The sequence below is a fragment of the Coturnix japonica genome, chromosome 2 (genome assembly GCF_054131305.1).
Source record: "Coturnix japonica strain WE chromosome 2, WE-NBRP24, whole genome shotgun sequence".
NCBI lineage: Eukaryota > Metazoa > Chordata > Aves > Galliformes > Phasianidae > Coturnix > Coturnix japonica.
This window is the reverse complement of record NC_140664.1, coordinates 78,789,131-78,795,130: the sequence shown is the minus strand read 5'-3', so window position 1 is coordinate 78,795,130 and position 6,000 is coordinate 78,789,131. Positions and strand designations below refer to the sequence as shown.

Sequence of the window (6,000 nt, the reverse complement as noted above, 5' to 3'; positions counted from 1 at the left end):
GAAATAAACCAGCTGTGTGAAATGACTGAAACATCTGGAGAAGTGCAGTGCTACCTAAGTGGCGTAAGTAGAGTTCCTAAGAATCCAGAAGGTAGAATCCAGCCTCTTTGCACAGCTTTGGCTTTTGTAGGCATCACACAGAGCCCTTACAAGTCTGATTTTGTGCTGAGGAAGGACTCTGTCAACAGAGCAACTGCAGGGAATAGCTTGGAGGCTGCCTTAAGGAGACCGGTCCCAGTGTCAGGGATAACAGCTGTGCGGTGGAGATGGTGCTGCAGCACCGCAGGAATTACAAGGCAAGTAGCAAGACAGTTACCTGGACTTCTGGTGCTCGGAGTATTTAAATTACACTGAAAGCCTTGAGATGGTCCAGGAATAGGAGGACACAAAGGTGGCTGAGAGCCAGCAAGGAGCCATCCGTAAGACATTCAGCAAGCAGCAATTGTGAGAGCTGGGTAAGGGGGTGGGAAAAAGAAAAGGGGTAAATGAAAGCTTACGATTGACTAGCGAGGGAAAAAGCACATCATAAAGGTCAAACCTAAGGCTGTAGAGTAATGGTGAGAGGAAAACAGCAGAAAGCTGCTCTTCCTGCAACATTGGCCGCGAATCTTAAGGGGACGCTGTGCAGCTCAGCTGCGGCGGACTCTTCTCAGGTAAATACTAAATTGGCAGGCGATTTCCCCTTTGCCATTTTATCTTCAGATTAAAACACCTAAAGCCTTGCCGAGGGCTGGGGGTGCAGTGCGCTTGTGTGCAGAAGGGCTGCACAGACCCTCGGGGGAGCCGAGATCTCCGCTTTCTGCAAGAACGCGCGCAGCACGGGATGGGGGCCCCGAGCGAAGGAGGCACCGGGCAGCCGTTCCCCCGTGCTTCCCATTCACGTAGAGATCGCCACGTGCGATCACCCCCGCGAGGTGCGTCTCCATTAATAATTCACTGCCATCCTTGATTCATCAAGTCCGGGAAGTTCCCAGTAAGAGTGGGAAAAGAGCAGGCGGGCATCTCCACTGCCTGCAGAAGGACTTAGGAACGGCTCCCGGGATGAGAAACCGCACAGCGTGAACAAGCGAAGAGCGGTGCTCCCTTCTCTCCTTCTTACCCCCCTGCCCCCATTCCATTCTGCTTTTGACTCTCACTACGAAGCCACTACCTCAAGCACGGAACAGCCCGCGGGATGACGGGGGATTCGGCGGCTCAGCCCCGCTATATCGCTCGCAAGCCGCTGCCCGCCCGCTGCGCACCTCCCGGCCCCGGTGCTGCAGCTCCGGCGGTTCCACAGCCGCATCGCCCGGAGTGCGTGTGCGCGGGTGGGTGTGAGCGTGTGTGAGTGTGCGCCTGCCGGGGAGGCAGGCAGCAAGGGAGGAGTTTGGCTTTTTCTTTCCCTCCCCCTCCCTTTCTCTCCCTCCCTCCCCCCCCCACCAACTCTCTCTCTCTCTCTTTTTTTTTTTTTTTTTATTAATCAGGAGCACTGAATGGAAACCAATCAGATAGAGAGCCCCCTCGGCTCGGGCTGCTTGCATGCGGGAGTTAAAAAGTGCTGCTGGTCGAGCGGCAGCCCCAGTGAGCGGCGGGGAGGCTGAGAGCGGGCAGCAGGGGCCAGGAGCTGCCGCCACCCATCCCAGCTCAGCCCTGCAAGCCGGTAAGAGCAGGGCTGCTCGCCCCGGGCACTGAGCTTCGGCTGTCACCAGGCGGCCGCCTTCCCTTTTTTCTTTTTTTTTTTTCTTTTAATTAATGTATTATTATAATTTGTAATGCTCGTATTCAGAATGTGTTTGTTGCTGGGGAGGGGGCGTCCGTCACTTCTTTCGCAAAGTTGGTGGTTGTCTGGTGGGGGCTCCGCGGCTGCGCCGGGTTCCGTCCCCTGGGGGCTGCGGGAGCTGCGCTCGCGTGCGCCGAGTCGGGGAAAGGGATGCGGCGCTGGGCTGAGGGCTGCGATGGGCAGCAAAGCGCTGGGGCCAGGGATGAGGTGAAGGCGGGCGGAGGGGTCGCGTGCGATCAGAAAGCTGTTAATAAGAATGAGAATAATGATGATGACGAAAAAGAAGAAGCATGATAAGCCAAGGTTGTTTTCTTTCTTCTTTTTCTTTTTTTTTTTTTTTTTGGTAAAATAAATTAAAAACAAAACAAAACTGTGTTGGCTTCTTGGCGCTACGTAGTCTCGGTGAAATGGATACAGGGCAGAGCCCTTCAGATCACAAGCAAAAGGCGAAGTGCAGAGCTGGATGCAGAGCAGCGCTGAGATGAGAGCTCCTCCGGCGCAAAGAAGGGGCAAAGGAGGCGGGGGGGGGGAGGAGGCTGGGGATGCTGCGGGGATTGGCAAATGTGAAAGGCTTCATCTGGGGAAGGAAGAGGTTGGGGAGTGGTGGAGGTGGGGGAAGAAAAGGGGGTAGGCGTGCAGGCATTTTGTAGAAGAAAAGTTGGATAATTGCAGGAAAAAAGTGTTGAATTTGGTTGTTGTCAATGTTTCTAAGGAGCTGGTAGCATACTTTGTATGTCAGATAGATTGAACTATTTATATATTCACATGTATAAAACACCTACATGCACACAAACCAATACATGGGATATAGACTAAATATGTATTCTTATACAGAAGGTTGAGTCAAGAGATAAGCAGTAGTGGTAGAGGTCAGTAGCCAGGGAGAGAAGTCTTGTCACTGCTGCAATAAAATCCATATTTTATGGAGTTAAATGCAGTACTTTGTAAGTGCAAGTGGATGGTCACCTAAATAACTCCTGATGACATTCAAGGATCAAGAAGTTTAATGGCCAAAATTACTCCTGGCACGGAGACTACTTTAGTACAAATTGAGAGTATGGGGCATCTTTTTCCTTGCACTTTTGCATGATGTGAGGTTTTAAAGTTCTGATAGCACTGCATGGGGAGATTGTGTAGCAGAATTTACTCACCTAGTATAAGGTCAGTCCTTTCTCCAAACAGTTCTTCAGGCACAGCTGGAATAGAGAGTATTGGATGGCTGTTACTGTTAGTCCACGACTTGGCAAGGGTAGTAGTACATACATCCACATGTGTACTTCATGGGCTGTGTGCACAGACACATGCGCAAGGAGGGCAGTAAATGAGAGCAAGGTTATTTTCATTTCCTTTAGTCTTTGTACCCATGTGTAATAGCGCCCTGGAAATAACGCAATTCCAAGGGAATAAAACTGCTTGAGTGTGCAGACCTCAGGTTTTAATCAAAATAGACATAACTCTCCCCGTCAAGATAAAGGCTTATCTCATGTATTTGCTGGGCTGAAATCTCTATTATGCAGTCAGTTCTTTGCAAAAGTGCTTGCATATTACCTAAAGCATTCCATAAAATTGATTAACATCTGTTCCTGAGCAATATAATGCTATGGGTAATGGTGCATCCCTATTCGTTTTCTTTCTAATTCTTGTTTGAAGGCAATAAGTTTTCATGTCACAAGAGAGTCGGATTGAGCTTGGAGGCTTCTGGTCGAGATCAAGTAGATTCCTTTACCACGGATATATACAGTTTTGGAGGCCTGGCAGCAACAGCACAATTGGATAGCTCCTTTGAACAGCCCAAACATGCTAATAAAGACTGCAGGGCTGAATCCCTTTTTCCTCTGCACTCTTCTCTTTCCAGATGTTATCCGACACAGCACCGGTAAATATATAATCTCATGTGCTTCTGGCTTTCAGCTGCAATATAATCTTTCTGGACATATTTCTAGTGGCTTGCAGTTGACTTTTGAGGTGGGGGAGGTGGAGGAGGCAGCCAGTCTTTTCAGAGCAGCATAATCAGAGGCAGCAGTGCTGATTTATTTATTTATTTTTCCCAGGGAAAGTGGCATTGATTCAGTCCTGTTGTAGTTGTCTGCAATTATCCTTTGCAGCCATCTAAGGACCTAGCAAACTGGGGTCCCCATGGGGACTTATTAGTTTCTCTAGGTATTTTAGCTTTCACACCAATTCAGAGCTCCTACATATCACCATGCCAGCGATACGTAGATATGGTCGTCATTTTCTAGCCAAGTTGTTCAGCTAGAAATATGTATTATAACTTCTGGCTCTTTGCTCTCTCCCTCCCTTGCACAGCATTCCCATGCAGGCGGTAACCTGCCGCTCAAGGCAGTTTCTCCTTTCAGAAAGTTTGCGTTTTGCCATCTGCTGTTTCAAAAATATTTAGTTGAGAGACTTCCTTGAAAGCAAAACACACGCATTAAAAAAGAACACGTTGTGTTTCTTTCCTCCTTTCTGCTGAAGATCTTTAAACTGCTGTAAACTTGATAGAAGTTCTGGCTGTGCTCACCAGCTGCAGTCCTGCTTGCACTGCTGTGCTCAGTGCGCTGCCCAAGGCATGCTGGGCTCCTGGGCAGGACCCTCCCTGAGTGCACTCTTCCCTCACATCTGCTCCAGAAATTTTAGGATTGCAGCATACCAATCTACTTGATGTTAGCAGATCCCTGCAATACTTGGGGGCTTAGAAGGAATCACTGTTGGGTTTTCCAGTGAATGCCTGTGCTCTCTGCAGCAGTCATGCAGGTGTAGAAGGCACTGACGTTTATCCAGGGTTATATGGTGGGATTCGTCTCTTGCTTAACTTTTTACAGAGCTTTCTGCTCTTTGTTGACTACTTTTAAGCTATGCTTAGTTGCTAGTGCAATATTGTAGCATTATGGCTCAAGATGAGGAGGAAATTGCTTATGGATCTCCTTGGAAATGCTGGCTAATTACTAAAATGAAAGGTAGCTGAAATCTATAAAAATGAGTGGGTAGAATCTGCTGGAAGCAGCAGGCCCCACCGCGATGGTGCCTCATCCTGTGTAATGGTTGCAATTCCTCTGGTAGCTCTGTTGCAATTACACCAGAATAAAGCAGAATTGGTTTTCAGTATCTTTTGATTATCGTGCCCATGCGGGAAGTGCCGCAGAGGGGCCCTGTGATGGGAGCTGAGTGTCAGGGAGACTTCTTAATTAACCCTTTAAAGATACTGCAAGCTGCATACACTGTGCTGCTTTCTTCAAAGGCTTTGAGTCATTGGGGGGTTGCTTCTTTTTTCTATTTTTTTTTTCCTAAATAATTACTTTGGTTCCCAGTGCTTAGAAACAAGGCAGACAAATGTCATTATCTTCACTGCCACTGGGGCCAAATTCAAGTCCTCTCCAACAGAAACCTCTGAAGTGAGCCCCCCATCCTGCGCATGAAGTTCCATATGCTGCTGAACCCAGTCTCTTCTGCAGACTCAGTGCAGGGTTCAAGTTGCAGTATAAATGCCTAAATGTGCACCAGTGGAGATTAAAAAACAAAAACAAACAAAAAAAAAACCAACCCAGCAGCAGCTGGTTTGCTCTGCTGCTTGCTTAGTCATGGCAGCCCTTCCAAGGGGTCTGGAGAAATTAGGCACTCTGAGGAGAAAGATCTTATGGCATCTCAGCTTGCTTCATTCGGGATGAAGAAAGAGGAGACATAGAAGGGATGTTTTGTGTAATTAAACTCAGCTGCTATCTGCCTTTATTTGCTTAACAAAAGGTACAGGGCAGATTATTAGTCCCTGTTTGAGGTTTAAAGACACCCTTGAAGAATACATAATAAATGCAAAAACACCAGCAGTCTTACACTAAGCAGGGAAGTGACTGAAAAAGTCATCCTCTCTGTTTGTATTGTGAGTGACTCTGCAGGAGAGCTAGATGGAGGAAGTGCTGCATGAAAGCATTTTCTAAATTTGGGGTTTTTTTTGAGTGCTCCTCTTCACATCCATTTGGGTTCTTCTTGTGGCACCTCCCACCCCAAGACCTTCTCTCATCCTGCCCCAAGGACTGTCCAATATCTTTCAGGGGTCTATCTAGCATCTCCCCAGAACAGGCAACACTATATCACCTTGCACCCATAACCAATCACCGTACTTAATCCAGGTGTGGCTGGTTGCCAACATCTTCTCTGGCTTTATTTATTTTCCTGGCAGTCTGCTTGGCATTGAAAGGCCCAAACAAATATTGTGGAGATTTGTATTTATGGTTTTGTTTGTTAGC

At 47.8% G+C, this 6,000-nt stretch overlaps 1 protein-coding gene across 1 annotated transcript in view; it reads left to right on the top strand.

Moving 5' to 3' along the window:
- Nucleotides 1-1,559: 1,559 nt before the first annotated feature.
- CDH6 (cadherin 6) overlaps nucleotides 1,560-6,000 on the top strand; it is a 102,914-nt gene continuing 98,473 nt past the window's right edge. Inside the window, exon 1 of the mRNA XM_015854470.3 lies at nucleotides 1,560-1,639. The gene's annotated coding sequence lies outside the window, so the exon portion shown is untranslated. The remainder of the gene's footprint in view (nucleotides 1,640-6,000) is intronic.